This window comes from Stegostoma tigrinum, unplaced genomic scaffold (genome assembly GCF_030684315.1).
Source record: "Stegostoma tigrinum isolate sSteTig4 unplaced genomic scaffold, sSteTig4.hap1 scaffold_91, whole genome shotgun sequence".
Taxonomy (NCBI): domain Eukaryota; kingdom Metazoa; phylum Chordata; class Chondrichthyes; order Orectolobiformes; family Stegostomatidae; genus Stegostoma; species Stegostoma tigrinum.
Genome location: NW_026728816.1, coordinates 548,907 through 571,221, shown reverse-complemented (window position 1 = coordinate 571,221; position 22,315 = coordinate 548,907). Strand labels below are relative to the sequence as shown.

The window sequence follows — 22,315 nt, the reverse complement described above, 5'->3', positions numbered from 1 at the left end:
AAACCCGAAACGTCATCTTTCCTGCTCCTCTGATACCGCTTGGCCAGCTGTGTTCATCCGGCTCCACACCTTGTTATCTCAGATTCTCCAGCATTGGCAGTTCCTCCCATCTCTGAAATGGTCTGTTGGCCTTCGTTCCGAGAGGTTTCGAGTACAGAAGCCGGAATGTGGTGTTGCAGTTACGCAGCACCTTGGTGAAGCCGCACCTAAAATAGTGTGTGCAGTTTTGTGCTCCTTTTCTGCGGAAGGATGCTGTTGCTCTCATAGTTTATCAGTGCAGCGCATGTTTATCAGCCTGTTTCCGGGAATGGCAGGTCTGATGTATGATCAGAGATTGACTCGGTTAAGATTGTTTTCGCTGGAATTCAAATGAATGAGGTGACTTATAAAATTCGAACAGGACTGGACAGGATAGATGCAGTTCCCAGTGGTGGGTGTGTCCAGGACCAGGGGTCACAGTATGAGGATTCAGGATAGACGATTTCGGAGGTATTTCTTCACCCAAAGAATGGTGAGTCCGTGGAAATCATTACCGAAGCCAGCAGTTCATGTCAAAACATTGAACGCATTCAAGATATAGCTAGATATAACACTTGGGGTGAATGGGATCAAGTGTTATGGAGAGAAAGCAGGATTAGGCTGTTGAGTTGGATGATCAGTCATGATCATGAAGAATGGTGGAGCAGGCTCAAAGAGCCATTTGGCCTCCCCCCTGCTCCTAGCTTCCATGTTTACAATAGTCACTCTCTGAAATGCAAAACTTGAGCAATTGTGCAACTTTGAACTGGGTGCTGGTCGTTACTGACCAAACTAAGTTAGGTAAGGCTCAGCAGGACAGTGCTCATTGTTGTTTCTAGCATTTTCACCGTGTAGGACTTAGTCCTTGCTCTGCTTCAAGCGAAGAAGTGAGCTAATTGGAGATATCTACAACTTGTTAAGGTTCCAAAGGTTTAAAGTGATGTGGGGATGTGTGGTATTGTTCATAAAGTACATCATGAAGATAAATAAGATAAAAGATAAAAGAATGACGAGAGTAAGATGAGGGCCAATCAAGGACAGTAGTGGGAAGTTGTGTGTGGAGTCAGAGGAGATAGGGGAAGCACTAATTGAATATTTTTTGACAGTATTCACTCTGGAAAACGACAATGTTGTCGAGGAGAATACTGAGATACAGGCTACTCGACTAGCGTTTTGTACAGTCACGGGATTTATAGGGATTGCCTTCCGGAGCCATGATGTCATGCTCCAACTGTACGAAATGCTAGTGCGGCCTCATTTGGAATATTGCGTGCAGTTCTGGTCGCCCCATGACAGGAAAGATGTTGAAGCATTGGAAAAGGTGCAGAGGAGATTTACCAGGATGCCGCCTGGTCTGGAGCACAGGCCCTATGAAGAAAGGCTGAGAGACTTGGGTCTGTTCTCATTGGAGAAAAGGAGGCTAAGGGGGGATTTAATAGAGACATATAAGATGATCAGAAAATTAGATATTGTGGACAGTGAGAGTCTTTTTCAGAGGATGATGATTTCAGCTTGTACAAGGGGGCATAGCTACAAATTGAGGGGTGATAGATTTAAGACAGATGTCAGAGGCAGGTTCTTTACTCAGAGAGTGCTATGGGCGTGGAATGCCCCGCATGCCAAAGTAGTTAACTCAGCCACATTAGGGGCATTTCAACAGTCCTTGGATAAGCATATGGATAATGATGGGATCGTGTCAGGGGAGGGGCTTAGATTAGTTCACAGGTCGGCGCAGCGTCGAGGGCCGAAGGGCCTGTTCTGTGCTGTATTGTTCTATGTTCTATGTTCTATAATGGATATCACAAGTAGATGACTGATGTGTATAGTGTGCATTGTCAAATGGTTCAAATTTTAGAACTGAAAAGTGCCTGGTCTACCTCAAATTGCCATGGAAAACCAAAGCTTCTCAAAAGTTTGAGCTTAAGCAAGTAATTCATGCTGCTGCTGTATAGTGGTTATGTGAATGGTATTTTCCCCTAGCAGTATGCTGTTGTCAGTCCAAAAATAATTCTCATTGCATTGACCAACATTGTCTATGAAATTTGCAGCCAGTCTTATGCCAGACATATAGGTCATATGTGATAATGATTGGCCGACTGAAAACTGCTTGTTTGTAATGAGCAGAGCACACCGCACCGGCATGTGTGAGATGCTTTCTCTTTCCCACAACCAAGGACCCCAACATGGTTCGCAGAACTTTCACTTTGATCCATTTCACAAAATTCGGCCCTCATCCATTCCACCTATCCCAGAATCATAAATTCTCCTTATTCTCAGCTTGTCCCTCCATCAACCTCTGCGTTCAGCAGATTATCTTCCAGCATCTTCACCAGTATCCCCTTTCAGCATTCCAAAGTGACCATTCCCTCTGTAGTCCACTCCTCAGTCACCAAGCAAGGTCCCAAATACACTTGTAAAGTGAAACAGCGATTTACCCGTACTTCATCTGTTCAAACATACAGGTATATTCAATTTTTCCAGTGTTTTCTCTGCAAAGGGGAAATGATACATTGATTAGGTGATTATCCTGCGGTACACCCTCATTCAGTCCACAAACATGACCTGAGTTCCTGTTCCTTGCTGTTTTCATTTTCTATTTTGCTCCCACTTGGACCTTGGCTGTTCATCCTTCCCCTGAAGAATTTCATGCAATTTCATGAATATTCACTACATTCTCCAAATTCCCAAAGCTACCTCAACCACACTTCCACACATATTGTTTCTTGTAAGGTCTCCCTTCCATCTTCCCTGATTCTTGGCCTCTATCACATCTGTCCTGACAAACAAACAAGCCTTCACTTGCAGAAGTCCAAAGTGAAACACCTGCTATTAGCAGGGGCTGTTCAGTCATGACCAGTTTAAGATAAACAGTTGAACTTTTAACGGGGCTCATTTGCACCTGCTAGAAGTGACATACATTGACACTCAATGACCTGTTCTCTGTAAACAGAAATGTTTTAAAACTTCCACCTTCTTTGAATTAGCCAGAAGATTGTACAGCCTGTATTCCCTGTTCCTTTCTCCTTATTGGCACAGAGGCTCAATGGTTAGCACTGCTGCCTGTCAGGGACCCAGGTTCAATTCCATTCTCGGGGAACTGTCTGTCTGGAGGTTGCACATTCTCTCTGTGCCTGTGTGGGTTTCCACGAGGTTCTGCGTGAGTTTACAACAGGTCTCTGATTCCGTCCCACAGCCTAAAGATGTGTGTATTCGGTGGATTAGCCATGAGAAATGTAGGGTTACAGGGCTAAAGCAAGGGGGTGAGTCTGGGTGACGTGCTCTTTGGAGGGTCGGTGTGGACGTCTTGGGCCAAATGGCCTGTTTCCACACCGTCAGGGATTCTATTGACAGCTCGACCATTCAGAGTGGACTTGTCAACCACACGACATGTTTTTCTTCTCGTATAAATTATTCCAATTGTTTGAAATATCATGTTCTTGCGTTTGTTCCATTGGGTGTAAGACAAAAATGCTTTGGTAATACAAGTCTCTCTGAAATGAAAGACACAAATGTAAGGTATTTCCGGCTGGTAGACAGGAGGTCGGAAAACTCCCAAAAATTCTCAAGGGAATGCTTGTGATGAGGTGGAGGGTAGAAGAAATTATGTTACGAAACATTATTTTTTGCAAAAGCTTGGTAACACAATGGTAATTTTTAAAAAAAAAAATCAAAGGTTGTGTCCAGAAGAGGTGTGAATAGCTACATAGGCATCTGAATGCAAAAAGGGATACAGGAGCAAGATGGAAGCGTAGGTTCTGATCTAAATTGGTTGAACTTAATATTGGACCAGAAGGCTAGAAAGTGACAAGACAGATGATGAAGTCTTGTTCCTCAAACTTATATTAAGGTTGTTGACTAATTGATTGATTTATTGTCACGTGTACCAAAGTAGAGTGAAAATCTTTATTTATGAGTGGTACAGGCAGATCATAGTAAGCGAAGGATATACAGATGAAAATGACAGAGGCATGCAGGTTACACTGAACAGAGTATGCGCTCAGTGAGATCAATGTTAGCAAGATCAGCGTTATTTCAGGCTAGAGAGTCTATTTATCAGTCTGATAACAACTGGGAAGAAGCTGTTCCTAAAACTGTTGGTGTGTGTGTGTTCAGGCTTCTGTACCTGGTGCCTGATGGAAGAGGATGTAGGAGATCATTACGTAGGTGCGATGGGTCTTTGGTGATGCTGGCTACCTTTCCGCAGCAGTGAGCCATGTAAATGGAGTCCTTGGATGAGAGGTTGGCTTCCGTGATGATCTGGGCTGTGCACACCCGCTTCTGTAGTTTCTCACAGTCCTGGGCAGAATAGTTGCCATACCAGGCCATTATACACTTGGACAATGTGCTTTTAATGGTGCATCTGTAGAAATTGGCCAGGCCAAATTTCCTGAGCCGCCTGAGGAAGGAGAGGCATTGTTGTGCCGCCTTGACCAACGTATTTTCGTGGCAAGTCCAGGACGGGTTGTTGATTATCGTCATACCAGGGAACTTGACACGCTCCACCCTCTCAACCTCAGTTCCATTGATATACATCAGGGCGTGTTCTCCTCCTGTCTTTTGAAATCAGTGATCAGTTCTTTAGTTTTGCCGACATCGAGAGAGAGGTTGTTCTCTGCACCACGTCACCAAACCCTTTGCCTCCCTTCTGTATTTTGATTCATTGTTAGATATCCATCCCACTGCAGTGGTGTCGTCAGTTAACTTGCAGATGGCGTTAATTTGGAATTTGGCAACACAGTCATGGGTGCACAAGGAGTGCAGTAGGGGGCTGAGAAAACATCCTTAGAGGGCACTAGTGTTATTGTGGAGGAGGGGCAGTTACCTATCTTCACTGTGGTTTTGGGTCAGAAAGTTGAGGATCCAGTAGCAGAGGGCAGAGCAGAGACCTAGGTCATAGAGTTTTGAGATCAGTCTGGAGGGGATAATAGTGTTGAAGGTGGAGCTGCAGTCAATGAGCAGGATTCCTACATAGCTCATTGTGCACATTGCTGCCAACAACATCGGTAGAAAGAGGGTTCACTGAATCCCTACAGTGTAGAAACATTCAGCCCAACAGGTCCGCACCTACCCCTGCAAGGCTAACAAACCTGGTAGCTATGGACAATTTAGTGTGGTCAATCCACCTAATTTGCACATCTTTGGACTGTGGTAGGAAACTGGAGCACCTAGCGAAAACCCTCACAGACATGGGGAGAATGTGTAAACGAAGAGTCACCCAAGGGTGGAATTGAGCCCAGGTCCCTGGTACTGTGAGGCAGTAGTGCCAACCACTGCACCACCTTGTTGCCCTTGAGACTTTCTCCAAGGCTACCCTTGTGTCTTAAGGGACTCTTTTCCCCCCATTCTCACTAACACATTTATTATGTCGTACAATCCCGTAGCAGCAATATCTTTTAGAGTGTGGGAAGAAATGGGAGTAACTGGAGGAAATTCAAACAGTCATGGGGAGAATGTGCAAACTCCACACAGACAGTTGTCCACAACTGGAATCGATCCTGGGGCCCTGTCACTGTAAGGCAGTGGTGCTAACCACTCAGCCACTGTGCTGTGGCATTTAGGTCCTGCAAAATGAGTACAAGAACTAGAATGATGAATATTCAACCTTTCGCACAAAAAGTTGGTCAGAGCTAGGACCCATATTAATCACTGTAACACTGTTTCTGAGACAACAAGGTGGAGAGCTGGATGGACACAGCAGGACAAGTAGCATCAGAGGAGTAGGAAAGCTGATGTTTCTGAAGAAGGGTCTAGGCCCGAAACGTCAGCTTTCCTACTCCTCTGATGCTGCTTGGCCTGCTGTGTTCATCCAGTTGTACACCTCGTTAACTCCGATTCTCCAGCATGTGCAGTTCCTGCTATCTCTCCAGAACACTGTTTTTGTTTTGTTCACAGCAGTGACAGAACACAGTTTGAGAGAAAATAATGCAGCCATATACACAACATTGATGAAAGATACTTTCTTATTTCCAAATGTTAAGGAAAGCGTTGTATGAAAATTATATTCTGTCACAGAATTTGGACACACTCTGGTTTCTTCCTGTGTTACCTAAAACGTATGCCATGTTTTTCGACCTTTGATTTCTCAGCATTTCTTCTTCTTTTGTAATGTAGTGCTGGAGGGAAACCATAATCCCAGATTGTAAGTGCTTTGAGCTTCAACATTGTCTGAGAACCCCCTCACTGTCTCTGAATACCCAAACTGATCAATAATAATCATCCTAATTGTCTGTCTTGACCTTACTGCAGCATTGCTTATTGTGTCACTGGCGGGTGACAGATCACATTGACATTTCACATCATGAAAGTAGCTGCATGAATATTTGTATTCTTGGTTCTACATTAGTGAGTTTTTGTTGCAACGTTTTGGTCTGGAAGTAAGAGGCATCTCAAAGAATGTGCTATCTGTGCTTTTGTGGAATCTGCTTTTGTGCTTTGACTTTGGGTTAAGCAATGTAACATGTCCTTGCTGATTTTCCATATTTAATTCAATTAGAATTTCATTGACTCTAGGTTTTACTCTTGAAATATGATCAATGAGCAGAAGGCTATTCAGTCCATTGAGTCTGCCACTCAATGAGATCATAAAATACTGATATTCCTCGATACCACTTTCCTGCCGTTTCCCTATAGCGTTTGATTCTCATACTGTTAAAAATACTCCAGTCTGAGCGTCTTAACTTTTGTACATCCCTCTGCAGGCAGTCTGGCAGTCTCATCACTTGTCTTCCATACCTATTTTTGTGTTTTCTGTAAGCTCGGTAATAGTACATTCACTTTCATCACTATGTCATTAATATTTATTCGCAACAAGAATGGCCGTGGCATTGATCCGTATGGCAGTTCACTGTTTACAGCTTGCCGACCTGGAAATGACTCCCCCTGTACCAAATGTCTGTTCTCTATTATTTGATCAATCCCCTATCCATGTTAATATATTTCCCCAAAACTATGTGGTCTTATTAAAAGTCTTATCTGCTTGAAGTGTGATTATTTTTACAAATACCTTTTTGAATGTTACACCCTTTTATTTGTACTACTTGTAATCTCCTCATGGAATTCTTATAAATCTGTCATGCACAATTTCCTGTTTATCAAGCCGTAGTGACTGTGATTGTATTATGTATTTTAAGTGCTCTGCAATTACATCTTTTCTGATAGGCTGTTGCATTTTCCAATAACAGACATTAAGCTAACTGGCCAGTAGTTATCTTTTTTGTCTCCTTTCCTTTCTAAAATAAAGGTACTAGTCATAGAATCCCTGCAGCATGAGAGCAGGCCACTTGGCCCATTGTGTCCAAACTGACTCTCGGAAGAGCATGGCACCCAGATTCAACCAGCTGCCCAGCCCCTGCAACCTTGCATTTCCCATGGCTAATCCACCTAATCTGTGCATGTTTGGATTGTGGGAAGAGACCAGAGCAGCTGGAAGAAACCCACACAGACACGGGGATAAGGTTCAGATTCCTCACAGAAAGTCACCTGTGGATGGGATTGAATCCAGGTCCCTGCCACTGTGAAACAGCATGCTACCCACTGAGCCACCATACTGCCCTGTGGGGCACTGGGACTTTTTGAAAAGCCAAGGATACTGGAGAGATTGTGATCAGTGCATCAACTATCACTATAGCTATTACTTTTAATATCCTAGGATGCAGCACTTCGGGCCCAGGGGACCTAATGGTCTTTAACCCAGTTAGTTTCCCTCATATCTTTTCTTTAGGGATAGTTGTTGCTTTATATCCTGTCCTATCATTTGCCCTTTGATTATGCAGGAATTTTGGAACACTGTCAGTGTCTTTTACTGTGACTGTATTCATTTGTGGGACATGTGTGTCACTGCCTGGCCAGTATTTCTTGCCCATCCTGAGTTGCCTCTTGAGAAGGTGATGGTGAGCTGCCTTCTTGAACCACTGCATTCTTCCTGCTGTGGGTTGACCCGCAGCGCTATTAGGGAGGGAATTCCGGGATTTTGAGGGGAAGGAATGGCAATGTATTTCCAAGTCAAGATGGTGAGGGACTTGGAGGCGGTGGTGTTCCCATATGTCTGCTGCCCTTGTCCTTCTGGATGGAAGTGGTCTTGGGTTTAGAAGGTGCTGTCTGAGGAGCGTTGGTGAATTTCTGCAGTGCATCTTGTAGTTAGTACCCACCGCTGCTACTGAGCATTGCAGATGGAGGGAGTGGATACTTGTAGATGTTGTACTGGCTGCTTTGTCCTGGATGGTGTCAAGCTTCTTGAGTGTTGTTGGAGCTGCACTCATCCAGGCAAGTGGGGGAGTGTTCCATCGCATTCCTGACTTGTGCCTTTTAGATGGCGGACAGGCTTTGAGGAGTCAGGGGGTGAGTTATTTGATGTGATATTCCCAGCATCTGGCCTCCTCATGTGGCCACTATCTTAATGTGATGACCAGTTGAGTTTCTGGTCAATGGTAACGCCCAGCTGAGAGTGAGGGATTCGTTGATGGTAACACTATTGAATGTCAAGAGATGGTCAGAGCCTGGCATTTGTGTGGCGCAAATGTCACTTGGTACTTGTCAACCCAAGCCTGGATATTGTCCGGATCTTGTTGCACGTGAACTTGGACTGCTTCAGTGTCTGAGAAGTCAAATGGTGCTGAACATTGTGCAAACATCAGCGAACATCCCCAGTTCTGACCTTATGATGGCGGGAAGGTCATTGATGAAGTAGCCGAAGATGGTTGGGCCGAGGACACTACCCCGAGGAACTCCTGCAGGGATCTTCTGGAGCTGAAATGATTGACTGCCAGCAACCACAACCACCTTCCCATGTGTCAGGTATAACTCCAACCACCGGTGAGTTTGCCTGTGAAACTCATTGATTCCCATTTTGCTAGGGCACCTTGATGCCACACTCGGTCAGATGCAGCCTTGATGTGAAGGGTTGTCGCTCTCACTTCAGCTCTGGAATTCAGCTCTTTTGTCCACGTTTGAACCAAGGCTGTGATGGGGTCAGGAGCTGAGTGGCCACGGCAGAACCCAAACTGGGCGTAACTGAGTAGGTTATTTCTGAGCAGGTGCTGCCTGATAGCACTGTTGATGACACCTTCCATCACTTTACTGATGATTGAGAGTAGACTAATGGAGCAGTAATTGGCTGGCCTGGTTTTGTCCTGCTTTTTCTGTACAGGACATACTTGGGCAATTTTCTACATTGTCGGGTAGATACCAGTGTTGAAACAAACTAGAACAGCTTGGCTCGGGCAGCAGCAAGTTCTGGAGCACAAATCTTCAGTACTGTTGCTGGAATGTTGCCAGGGCCCATAGCCTTTGCAGTATCCAGGGCCCATAGCCTTTGCAGTATCCAGTGTCCCTAACCATTTCTTGATATCACATGGAGTGAATTGAATTGACAGAAGACTGGTATCTGCAATAGTGGGGATCACTGGAGGAGGCCGAGTTTGATCACCCATTCAGCGCTTGTGGCTAAAGATTTCTGCAAATGCTTCAGCCTTATGTTTTGCACTGATGTGCTTGGTTCTTCCATCGTTGAGGATGGGGACATTTGTGGTGCCTCCTCCTCCTCCTCCTCCTCCTCCAGTGAGTTGTTTAATTGTCCATTGCCATTCATGACTGGATGTGGCAGGGCTGCAGAACTTAGATCAGATCCATGGTGAGATTGATTAGCTCTGCCTATCACTTGCTGCTTTCGCTATTTGGCATGCAAGTAGTCCTGTTTGGTGGCTTCACCAAGTTGATTCCTCATCTTCAGGTAAGCCTGGTGCTGCTCCTGGCATGCCCTCCTGCACTCTCCATTAAACCAGGATTGATGGTAACGGTTGAGTGAGGGACATACTGAGCCACAAAGGTTGTAGATTGTGCTAGAGTTCAATTCTGCTGCTGTTGATGGCCCACAGCACCTCATGGATGCCCAGCCTTGTGTTGCTAGATCTATGTGAAGTCTGTCCCATTTACTGCAGTGATAGTGCCACACACATGATGGAGGTTGTTCTCAATGTGACGGCGGGACGTTGTTCCACAAGGACTGTGCGATGGTCACTCTTACTGATACTGACATGGACAGATGCAACTGCAGCTGGCAGATTAGTAAGGATGAGGTCAAGTATGTTTTTCCCTCTTGTTGGCTCCCTCACCACGTGCCGCAAACCCAGTCTGGCAGCTGTGTCCTTTAGGATCTGACCAGCTCGATCAGTAGCACTGGTGCTGAGCTACTCTTAGCAGTGGATATTGAAATCCCCCACCCAGAATACATTTTGTGCCCTTGCCATCCTCAGTGCTTCCTCTAAGTGTTGTTCAACATTGCAGAGTACTGATTCAGCAGCTGAGGGAGGACGGTACGTGGTAATCGGCAAGAGCTTTCCTTGGCCATGTTTAACTTGAAGCCATGAGGCTTCATGGGGTCCAGAGTCAATGCTGAGGCCTCCTAGAGCAACACTGTCCTGACTGCGCCACCACCTCTGCTGGGTCTGTCCTGCCGGTGAGAGAGGACATATCCAGGGATGGTGATGGTGGAGTCTGGGACATTGTGTGAAAGATATTATGACTGTGTCAGACTGTTGATTAACTAATCTGTGAGACAGTTCTCCCAATTTTGGCACTAACCCCCAGATGTTAGTGAGGAGGACTTTGCATGGTCGACAGGGCAGTTTCTGCCATTGTCTTTTCTGGTGCCTAGGTCAATGCTGTGTGATTTATCCAGTTTCATTTCTTTGAGTCTAAGTAGTGGTTGGTCCAACTGAGTGGCTTGCGAGGCCATTTTAGAGGGCAGTTGAGAGTCAAGCTCATTGCTGTGGTCTGGAGTCATATGTGGGCCAGACCAGGTGAGGTTGGCAGATTTCCTCCCTTGAAGGACATTAGTGACAATGGATTCATGGTGATCGGTAGATTCTTAAGTCCAGACTTCTTTTTAAAATTAAACTTCCACCATCGAACCCAGGTCCCCAGAACATTTTCTGGGTTTCTGGATTAATAGGTTAATGATAATACCAGTAGGCCTTGAGGACTCATGCAAAGAATTTATTTAACTCTTCAGCCATTTCCTGGTTCCCCAATATTATTTCTCCAACCTCATTCTCTTAGGGGCTTGTATTAACTTTGGTCTGTCCTCCTTTCTATATATTTAACAAAGTTCCAGTTGCCTGTCCTGATATTATTTGCAAGTCCATCCTCAAAGTTTACCTAATCCCCTTCTTTTTTTGGTTGTTTTCTGCCTTTTAAGAATTTCTCGATCCTCTGGCTTGTGATTAATCTTTGCAACATTATATCTATTCTTTCTTTCCATTTGATAAAAGGATCCCTTTGCCTTGTCATGTAGGATAATACGATACAATGTTTTATTTGTCTTTTCTTGCAATACAGAGTTTTTATAGAACATTACAGCATAGTACAGGCCCTTCGGACCTTGATGTTGTGCCGACCTGTCATACCGATCTTAAGCCCATCTAACCTACACTATTCCATGTGCGTCCATATGCTTGTCCAATGACAACTTAAATGCTCCTAAAGTTGGCGAATCTACCACCGTTGCAGGCAAAGCGTTCCATTCCCTTACTACTCTCTGAGTAAAGAAACTACCTCTGACATCTGTCCTATATCTTTCACCCCTCAATTTAAAGCTGTGCCCCCTCGTGCTCGCTGTCACCATCCTAAGAAAAAGGCTCTCCCTATCCACCCTATCTAACCCTCTGATTATTTGATATGTTTCAATTAAGTCACCTCTCAACCTTCTTCTCTCTAATGAAAACAGCCTCAAGTCCCTCAGCCTTTCCTCGTAAGACCTTCCCTCCATACCACGCAACCTCCTCGTAAATCTCCTCTGCACCCTTTCCAAAGCTTCCACATCCTTCTTATAATGCGGTGACCAGAAATGTACACAATACTCCAAGTGCGGCCACACCAGAGTTTTGTACAGCTTCACCATAACCTCTTGGTTCCGGAACTCGATCCCTCTATTAATAAAAGCTAAAACACTGTATGCCTTCTTAACAGCCCTGTCAACCTGGGTGGCAACTTTCAAGGATCTGTGTATATGGACACCGAGATCTCTCTGCTCATCTACACTGCTAAGAATCTTACCATTAGCCCTGTACTTTGCCTTCCGGTTACTCCTACCAAAGTGCATCACCTCACACTTGTCTGCATTAAACTCCATTTGCCACCTCTCAGCCCAGCTCTGCAGCTTATCTATGTCTCTCTGCAACCTACAGCATCCTTCATCACTATCCACAACTCCACCGACCTTAGTGTCATCTGCAAATTTACTAACCCATCCTTCTCTGCCCTCATCCAGGTCATTTATAAAAATGACAAACAGCAGTGGACCCAACACCGACCCTTGCGGTACACCACTAGTAACTGGTCTCCAGGATGAACATTTCCCATCAACTACCACCTTCTGTCTTCTTTCAGCAAGCCAATTTCCAATCCAAACTGCTATATCTCCCACAATTCCCTTCCTCCACATTTTGTACAATAGCCTATCGTGGGGAACCTTATCGAACCTTGCCGAAATCCATATACACCATACATCAACCGGTTTACTCTCATCTACCTGTTTGGTCACCTTCTCAAAGAACTCAATAAGGTTCCTGAGGCACGACCTTCCCTTCATAAAATCACATGATACACCAACTTTGGATGCTTGTATGCTTGCTTGTTTGCTGATCAAAATTAAATAAGTGAAACAATTGTACTGAGGTCACCAATCAGCCAGCACATGACCCTTCCTGTGCATTGGCTGCATGGTTACAAGGAGGAAGAATGAAGTGTCTGGTTCAGCTCAGTGAGACAGAAGCTGTATATTTTGGAAGTTTTGGATTTGACCTTTGAACAGGACAGTTCCATTTATGTATCTAAGTTATATTTATTCACTGCTTCACAGTGGAAGGACACAGTGGAAGGATGGCAAAATGGTCAACTCAAGGATGAATCTTGGGGATGTTTACTAATAATTGCACAGTGTTTAGCATCAACAGGAAGATGTCGATAATACTCGGGCTTGGACTGATGAGTGCCAAATAATGTTTGCACCACAGAGGTGCCAGGCAATGATCATCTCTAACAAGAGAGAATCTCACCATCTTCCTTTGTTGAGTTTCAACACTGAAATTCTGTTATCAACTTCATGGGTGTTACTACTGACTTGAACCTGCATGAGATAAGCCATATAAATACTGTGGCTACAAGAGCACGTCTGGGAATCATGTGGTTAGTATCTCCTCTCCTTTCTCCCCAAAGCTTGTCCATCTCTGACAAGGCAAAGTTGGGAGTGTGATGGAATATGATTGCCTGGATGCCGCAGCTCCAGTAACACTCAAGAAGCTTGATGCCATCCATGCTTGATTGGCACCTTTTCCATCACCTCAACATTGATGTTTGTCTACTGCTGATAGACAATGGGGGCATTGTGTACCATCTACAAAATGCACTGCAATAACTCATCTGACAGCAGTTCCCACTAGAAAAACAAGGGTAGTTCACCTGTATTGGGTACGTGTGACTACAATAAATCAAATAAATCAGATCAAATGCTGGGCCAGAATCCTGGCCATTCCTATCTATCAGCCTTGTGCAGGGTATCTATCCCAGATGAACACTTGCGGTCTATGAAGTTAGTTCAATGCCTTTGCAACAGTGATAATGTGTGACCAATGTATGCTGGCCTTGCGCAGGACCAACATAGAGCCATACAAATGATATAAACCAGAAGGGAGCCATTCAGCCATCTTTGTCCATGCTGACCCATAGACATCTGATGCCTTTTTTAATCCCAAATTGTTACAAACGTACATGGACCTGCAGCACTTAAAGTGCAGATCCAGGTACTTCTTAAAAGAGTTTAGAATCTCTTAGTCCACCACCAATTCAGGCAGCAAATTCCTGACACCCATCACCCTCTGCATAAAACGGATTTTCCCACATCCCCTCTAACCCTTCTGCCACTTAGCTTGACTCTGTAACTGCTGATTTTTGAATTCTCTGCCAAGGGAAGCAGCTTCCTCCTGTCTACACTAACTCTACCCTATCGCTGCCCTTCACTGTTTTGTATACCTCAATCATGTCATCCCTCAGACTTTTCTGTTCCAAGGAAAACAGCCTCATATTTACAATTCTCCAGCTTTGGCAATATTTGAGTAAATCTTTTCTGCACTGTCTCCAGAGTTATTATATACTTCCTGGATTGTGATGAACACAACTGCACACACTACTCCAGTTGTGGCATCATCAGTATCCTGTACAGTTTTATCATGATGTCCTTACTTTGGTAATCTACACTTTTCCCAATGAGGCAAAGCATTCCCTGTGCCTTCGTTACTGACATTACTGACCTGTAGAGCTACTTTTAGGAACCTGTTCACTTCCATGCTTAGATCCCCCACTTCATCTACCCCTCTCAGTATGTTCCTATTTATTGTGTATTCCCTTTATGTCCTCATGAAAAGCAATGCATCACACTTGTCAGAGTTGTGCTCCATCTGTCGCTTTCCTGCCTTCTCCGCCAACCCATCTAATATCATTTTGGAACTTGGAGCTATCCTCTGTCCTATCCACCTTACATCCAATTTTTCAGTTGTCTGCCAATTTACCAATTGTGCCCCCCATGTTCAAGTCTGAATCGTTCATCTATAAAATAAATTAAAGGGGCCCCAAAATCAAGCCCTGTGAAACACCAATGGAAATTGCTTTCCGTTCAGAAGCACAGCCATGAACAATTACCCTTGTTTCCTGCCACTAAGCCGATTAGTCAACACATTACTCCGTATCCCATGACCCATGAGCTTTCACTTTTTTGCACTTCTCAGGTGGGACATTATCAATTGCTTTGCTAAAATCCATGTCGACAAATTCATTGCGCAACCCTCATCGATCCTCCTTGCCACTTTCTTAAAGAATTCAACTAAATTTGTAAGTAATGACCTTACCTTGACAAAGCCGTGCTGACTATCCATGACTAGTCCATGCCTTTCTCAGTTAGTTTATTTGATCTCTCAGATCGATTTTCAAATTTTCCCACCACTAACAGGCTTTTAATTGTTTGGCATTTCCTTCGTACCCTTTATAAACAATGGAACCACATTTATATTCCTTCTCTAATTGATGTAAAACAAAATTTGCCCTGAGGATGATTAGTTTAGTCTTGCATGTGCTGGTGCTACCCTCCTAATGGAGGAAGGGGGACTTTTCATCCAAATTCCCTACTTGTTTCCTTTGTTTTAATTTTCTTTTCTTGTAAATATTTCACCCAGTTCCCTTTTAAGTGAAGCACTAGATTTTGCTTGAATAGTCACTTGCAGTAAAAGCATTCCCTATTCCATTATATGGAAACTTTTCCTCTAACTTTCCCATCATTGTTGTGTGAACAAATCCTGGCCTGAATCACAAGAAACAAACTGTGTCTCTTCAGAATTTTTTTTTGTTTGTTAGGGGTCTTACCTCATGAAAAAACAAAAATCAAGCTCTGTTTTTCTGAAACTGGAACAGCAACATTAGAAGCTGCAAGTTCTTCAGTATGTTTGGGAGATCTAGAGTGAATTGTCCCGGTAACCAGATGTTCCACAACATGGTTCTGTACTAGTGACCATTGGCCTTGAGATTGGTCTCATCTGTCCAGTATTGGAGAATCAGCCTTTGCCTGCTAGAATAGACCAATCATAAAGTCACCAATTGTAAGAGATGCAGTGTTTACCTTCCCTGCATTTGACCTTACTATTGAAATTTTTTTTACAATTATGTGGCTTTTGTCAGATGCTAGTAACTATTTGGAGCCACAGGTGAGAGCTGGTGAAGGTGAGGATGAACCCAGCATGAGCTGCTCAAAAAAAACGTGAATCAAACAATTTTTTTTGCCCTCTCTCTTAGTCACTCCAAATCCTCTTGAAGCATCTTTGTATCTTCCTCTCAATTCTCATTTCCAACCAGTGATGTGATTTGTCAGTCACGGTGTTTTTCTGTAAATATGCCCATCTTCATCCTTTGTCCCCATCCACAGATTAGCACATTTAATATGAAGAACATAATATGAAAAACATATAGACCACATCAGATGAATTTCCCTCTTCAACACTTCTGATATCTGATAAATAGAGGCCTTCTAATGGGCATTAACATGTTGTGTCAGCATTGCTTGACTGATGCTTAAGGTTGCGGTGGTAATTAGTCTTTCTGCATTAAATATACTTTCAATATTAGAAACTTAAGTGATTGACTACTTCATTGGAACCTAATACAATTATCAGTGTTCTTTTTTTTGACAGTGCTGATTGATTGGATTTATTAAATGGAAATGTACAGTGTTGCTTTCAAATGGTGATAATTTCTTAATGGAATTTCACGTGCAGGCACTCAGACATGAACTAATGGATAAGGAGGAGACAATCATAACTGCTTTGGATTCAGCCCATAGAAGGGCCAGAGGAGTCGCGCTGACACCTTCATGTTTAAACAGGTCAGCCACTTAATCTATTGCAGGAACAACCACTTTTCTGCAGAACACTTGGCTTTATAGAGCAGTAAGAGATTAGAAATAAAGTAATGCTAAACTGGAGAGTGAGAAATAATGCAGGGACTCGTATGTTATTTAAAGAAACATGTTACAGCGCATGACAGAAGATTCTGTGACAGTTACTTAGAATTGTATGTTGTGGGAACAATTGAAAATGTTTCCACTCACCTAGTGATTGTGGTAACTTCAAATTATTAGAAAATTTATAGATCAGCATCTTGAAATATGTTTTTCTTCATTTTCACAAAACGTTACATGACTTTACGTTCTGCAATGTGTTCTTAATTACCATATTCAAAAGCAAAAAGCATGTGTTTACTGTCCTACCATATTTTGGTGATGTATTGATGTGTCTCATTTTCAGAGGACACTTTTCTGCGTGCCACTAGATGTATATCAGCCATACCAAAATGCTGCCTTTGCCTGAGACAGGGAAGATGAAATGACTTTGGGGAAATGGAGAATCATTCATGAATCCAGTTACTTTCTGATCTGACAGCTTTGTGGCATCTGAATGGATAACAATTTGATCTGGTAATCTCAATTGATAGAGTGCAAATGTGTAGTGATGCATTTTGGGAGCTCTGGTAAGTGAAAGATGTTCACAATGACTAGTAGATCCCTAGAGAGCACTGAGAAACAAAGGGACCTTGATGTCCAAAAGCAAGAGTTCATGCCCTCTGCTTCTGGCCTTTCAGGCAATGTTGGATCCAACACTCCACTGAGCCTTAGATCCCATGAGCTCTTGTTTTGTTGACCAGTCTGCTATCACTGACCTTATCAAAAACATATAGACCACATCAGATGAATTTCCCTCTTCAACACTTCTGATATCTCCTCAATAAAAATTAGATAAAATTTGCAAACCATGGCATTACCTCAACAAAGCCATGCTGACTATCCCCGAACATTCCATGTTTCTCCAAGTGCAGCGACATTTTGTCCCTTAAAATTCTTTCTGATAACTTCCCTACCACCAAGGTTAGACTGGCTTGTAACTTCTGGATCTGTCCTTTCTTCTTTTATATAAAAGTATGAGCGGTCCTCTGGCACCTTAGCTGTGGCCAGAAATGACTTGAAAAATCTTTGCCAGGACCTTTGATATCTCCTCCCCTGCTTCATAAAGTCATGCAGTATAGAAACAGGCTCACTTGATCAGCATCAATGCCAACTAACAAACATCAAACTACTGATCCCATTTACCTGCACTGAGTCATTACCTACCATACCCTGGCCCTTTAAATGCTCATCTGTTGCTTCTTTAATATTGCAAGCGTATCTGCCTTCTCCACCTTGTCAGGCAGCATATTACATGTTTGTATCACTTTTGGTGAAAACACTTGCCTCAGATCCCCTCTAAATAGCTGACAGTTCACCTGAAATCTATGCCCCCGACTTAAACTCGTCTACTGGTTCTCACAATCAATCTATGCCTCCTCATAATTTTGTATACGTCGATCAGATTTCCCCTCAGCCTCCTCTGCTGCATGGAAAACGCACTTAGCCTACCAGTTTCTCCTCATAAAACTTGCATTCAATCACAAAACAACACCCTGAAACATATACTATCAACCAACCTGGCCAACATCTCTGTCTCCGGCTTGCTACAGTGTTCCAGTGAAGCCCAGCACAAGCAGACAGAACAACACCTCATTTTCTACTTGGGGACCTGACAGCCCTCCAGACTTAATATTGAATTCTGCAATTTTAGGGCCTAAACTCTCCCATATCCCAGCGCCCCCACCCCACACACCAGGCTTTGTTACCACGCAGCCTGCCACTACACACTCCCTGTTGTTAGTGACTAACAGTCCCCATTGACAACTTCCCAGCCTGATCGTTAGCAACTCCTTTATCTGTCCACCTGTCTTTCTCTCTCTTTGGGCTCTATCCTATTGTTTACTCCCTCCCCACCCTCCTCCCTATTTTCGGCATAGAAACTGATGTTTTCCCAGCCACCATCAGTTCTGAGGAAGGGTCACCGGACTGGAAATGTAAACTCTGTTTTTTCCTCCAACATATGTTGCCACACCTGCTGAGCTTTTCCAGCAACTTTGTTTTTGTTCGTCGTTTACAGCATCCGCAGTTCTTGTGGTTTTTATCACTAAACCTGTCAGACTCATCAATGCTCTCTAATGCTCCAACTTGTTGCTCAAATTGCTCCAATAAGAGGCACCTGCTGTACACATGGTCATGCAGACCAGCAGGAGCACTCAGCATTTGACATGTAGCGTCGGATGCACCAATCATGGGTCAGATCTTAATTCCAGGCATACCTTAACTCAACAGAACACGGATCTTTGCTTTTAATTTACTCATTCTCCTGCTTAATTGTAGGGGACAAAAACCGGTGTTCACTCTCAGGTCTCTGCTGGTATGCCTGCTTTTCAGGGAGAGCCTTATCTCACCCACTCCTCTCAATAACATTCTCTGACTGTCACTGGGCCAACCCTCTGCTCTCAGTAACACTGTCTGCCCGTCACAGGGCCCTCGCCCCCTCCTCTCAGTAACACTGCCCGTCACAGGGACATCACCCACTCCTCTCAGTAATACTGCTTGCCACAGGGCCCTCACCTGCTCCTCTCAGTTATGCACTGACTGACTGTCACAGGGCCCTCACCCCCTCCCCTCAGTAACACACTCCGTCACAGTGCCCTCAGACTGTCACAGAGCGCTCACCGCTCCGCTCAGTCACACTGCCAGTTACAGGGCCCTCACGTGCTCCTCTCAGTAACACTGCCTGTCACAGAACCCTCACGCGATCCTCTCAGTAACACTGCCCGTCACAGGGACCTTACCCGCTCCTCTCAGTAACACTGCCCGTCACAGGGACCTTACCCGCTCCTCTCAGTAACACTGCCCGTCACAGGGACCTTACCGCTCCTCTCAGTAACAATGCCCGTCACAGGGACCTTACCTGCTCCTCTCAGTAACACTGCCCATCACAGGGACCTTACCGCTCCTCTCAGTAACACTGCCCGTCACAGGGACCTTACCCGCTCCTCTCAGTAACACTGCCCGTCACAGGGACCTTACCCGCTCCTCTCAGTAACACTGCCTGTCACAGGGCCCTCACCCGCTCCTTTCAGTAACACTGCCCGTCACAGGGACCTTACCCGCTCCTCTCAGTAACACTGCCTGTCACAGGGCCCTCACCCGCTCCTTTCAATAACACTGCCCGTCACAGGGACCTTACCTGCTTCTCTCAGTAACACTGCCCGTCACAGGGACCTTACCGCTCCTCTCAGTAACACTGCCCGTCACAGGGACCTTACCCGCTCCTCTCAGTAACACTGCCCGTCACAGGGACCTTACCCGCTCCTCTCAGTAACACTGCCTGTCACAGGGCCCTCACCCGCTCCTTTCAGTAACACTGCCCGTCACAGGGACCTTACCTGCTCCTCTCAGTAACACTGTCCGTCACAGGGACCTTACCTGCTCCTCTCAGTAACACTGACTGTCACAGGGCTCTCACCCGCTCCACTCAGTCGCACTACCTGTTACAGTGCCCCTACCCGCTCCTCTCAGTAACACTGATTGTCACCGGACCCTCACCCGCTCCTCTGTTACACTGACTGACTGTCACAGGGCCCTCACCCGCTCGTCTCAGTAACACTGACTGATTGGAAAGGGCGCTCACCCACTCCTCTCAGTAACATCCCCTGACTGTCACTGGGCCCTCACCCGCTCCTCTCAGTAACACTGCCCGTCACAGCGCCCTCACCCACTCCTCTAAGTAACACAACTGTCACAGAGCCCTCACCCACTCCTCTCAGTAACACTGCCTGTCACAGGGCCCTCACCCGTGCATCTCAGTAATACTGCCTGTCACAGAGCCCTCACCCACTCCTCTCCGTAACATTGACTGCCTGTCACAGGGCCCTCACCCTCTCCTCTCAGTAACATTGACTGACAGTACAGGGCCCTCACCCCCCCCTCCTCTCATTAACACTACCTGTCACAGACCCCTCACCCGCTGCTCGCAGTAACACTGACTGACTGTCACAGGGCGCTCACCCCCTTCCTCAGTAACACTGTCCGTCACAGGGCCCTCACCCACTCCTCTCAGTAATACTGTCTGCCACAGGGCCCTCACCTGCTCCTCTCCGTCACACTGACTGACTGTCACAGGGCCCTCACCCCCTCCTCTCTTTAACACAGTCCGCCACCGTGCCCTCACCCCCTCCTTTCAGTAACACTGCCAGTCACAGGATCCTCACCCGCTCCTCTCAGTAACATTGACTGACTGCACAGGGCCCTCACCCCCTCCTCTCAGTAACACTGACTGCCTGTCACAGGGTGCTCACCCGTTGCCCTCAGTAACACTGACAGACTGTCACAGGGCTCTCACCCGCTCCTCTCAGTAACACTGCCCATCACAGGGCCGTCACCCGCTCCTCTCAGTAACACTGCCCGTCACAGGGACCTTAGCCGTTCCTCTGAGTAAGACTGCCTGTCGCAGGGCCCTCACCCACTCCTCTCAGTAACACGGCCCGTCACAGGGCCCTCAACTGCTCCTCTTGGTAACTCTGACTATCTCCCGGCCCTAAACCCCTCCTCTCAGAATCACTGACTGACTGTCACAGGCCTCTCACTCCCTCCTCTCAGTAACACTGCCTGTCACAGAGCCCTCATCCGCTGTTCTGAGTGACACTGGCTGACTGTCACAGTGCCCTTACCTTGCCCACTTATCTGAATTAGAGATAATATCAATGTGGTTGCTTTATCAAGAACAAATACGGAGAGAAATTAATGTCACAATCAAAGTGAACTTGATTAGTAAGAGAATGTGATGGAATGTCTTTATTTATTTAATATAAGTATGTTATGACTGATTTTATGACCTGAAGTCACAGCCGTATTCAATCAGCTTCCCTGTCTATATTTGCAACTCATTGATATAAAGTATTTAGTGACGTTCAAAATTGATCCCAATGTTTCCTAATCAGATTTTTTGAAAAGCCAGTGCCAGACTTTGTGAATAACAATACCTGACACCAGGTTTATAGCCAAAACAAAAGATTTTACAGTTTATGAACAATATAGTATCTTTTTTAAAAAAAGTTAAGCAAAAAGGTATTCTGACGAACGCCTATGACTTAAACATCATCTTCTTTGATTCTAGCCCCAATTCTAGCAAAGACAGAAAGACACACAAACAGATATAATTAAGGAATGTATCAAAGGGAAAAAACTAAATCAAGTGTAACTGGCCAGTTTACTTAACCAGACTGCATGATCTTTAAAATGGAAAGAACTGTGGATGCTGTAAATCAGGAACAAAAACAAAGCTGCTGGAAAAGCTCAGCAGGTCCAGCAGCATCTGTGAAGGAAAAAAAGAAGTAAGATTTCAGATCTGTCAACCCTTCTTCTGATCAGCTCTGAGGAAGGGCCACCAGATCTGACATCGTACCTCTTTTTGGCCTTCACAGATGTTTTCAGACCTGCTGAGCTTTTCCAGAAATTTTGTTTTTGTCCATCATCTAAAATCTCACAGTCAGATGAGATTGTATGTTAAGTTAAAATCTGAACAATCTACAGATGCTGTAAATCAGAAACAAAAACAGAAGTTGCTGTAAAAAACCAGCAGATCTGGCAGCATCTATGGAGAGAAAACAGAGTTAACATTTTGGGTCGTATTACCTTTCCTCAGAATTCCTTATTTCTAAGTGTCACAGGATCTGAAATGTTAATTCTAACTTCTGTCCATAGATGCTGCCAGACTCGCTGAGCATTTCCAGTAATTTCTGAGCTTCTGTCTTGGTTTCTGAAAACATTGAGCTGTGCAAATACCTTTCAGTAGGCTTTGGGGGATATTTA

At 44.8% G+C, this 22,315-nt stretch overlaps 2 pseudogenes; both read left to right on the top strand.

Annotated features, from left to right (window-relative positions):
* LOC132209404 (utrophin-like) overlaps positions 1-19,209 on the top strand; it is a 159,795-nt pseudogene extending 140,586 nt beyond the window's left edge.
* Positions 17,064-22,315, top strand: part of LOC132209403 (utrophin-like) — an 84,470-nt pseudogene continuing 79,218 nt past the window's right edge.